Raw genomic sequence first — 800 nt, forward strand, 5'->3', positions numbered from 1 at the left:
TATATTTGTCTTTATTAGGACCGAGTAACCACCGGTTGATCTGTACTGTGTAAAAAAAAGAAATACAATATTAAGTTAAGCTGTATATTAAAATACAATCCATAACTTAATATATAAGTCATATGTATATCAATATATGATAAATTTTAATTTGAGTGTATAAATGCTGTTTAAGTTAATTGTAGTCAATTAGCCTATTGGTGTTATCTCATCTCTTACTTCATTTTATTTTACCTCTGGTTAAGAGGGTTCTGCTGTAAGTCATTTCAGTTCCAATTTTTTTAAAGAACTTAATAATTCCATTCTGAAATTTTCAGATTTTTCGTTTATTTACTGAGAAGAATGGTGTACATGGATTTAGATGGAAGAAAGTTTAATACATTTAATTCCAGTTACATTCAAGTTTAATAAGCTTATTACAAAAGGTAACTAACTAATGTTATAATTATAGTATTAAGGCTATGTTTAGTATAGTTAGCCTTGGCCATCATAATCAATTCATTTATCATATATGTTATATGGCAATGTTTGATGCCTGATAAAAAATCGTCATCAAAGGTATAACTACAAAATTATTTTTCCCATCAAACATAAGCTAGAGTTCATTGAAATTTTATTTATTGGTTATTTTTTTTTTCTATTTTGATAAAAGCCTTTATACACTTATAGCTACAAATTTGTTTTCTGGATCTGTCTAGGCCATTAACTCATAAAAAATAATTTTTACAGCAGAAATACGAATATAAGTAGTATTGTCCAATTATACAAACCTTTCACGACTTCATTCTAAAGCCTTAGTA

At 26.5% G+C, this 800-nt stretch overlaps 1 long non-coding RNA gene across 1 annotated transcript in view; it reads left to right on the forward strand.

Moving 5' to 3' along the window:
* The first annotated feature begins 9 nt into the window (after nt 1-9).
* LOC112210866 (uncharacterized) overlaps nt 10-800 on the forward strand; it is a 1,270-nt gene continuing 479 nt past the window's right edge. The window contains exon 1 of the long non-coding RNA XR_010843908.1: nt 10-425. This is a non-coding gene — a long non-coding RNA (uncharacterized lncRNA). The remainder of the gene's footprint in view (nt 426-800) is intronic.

The sequence above is a fragment of the Halyomorpha halys genome, unplaced genomic scaffold, assembly GCF_000696795.3.
Source record: "Halyomorpha halys isolate HHAL.00 unplaced genomic scaffold, Hhal_1.1 Scaffold161.1, whole genome shotgun sequence".
NCBI classification, from domain to species: domain Eukaryota; kingdom Metazoa; phylum Arthropoda; class Insecta; order Hemiptera; family Pentatomidae; genus Halyomorpha; species Halyomorpha halys.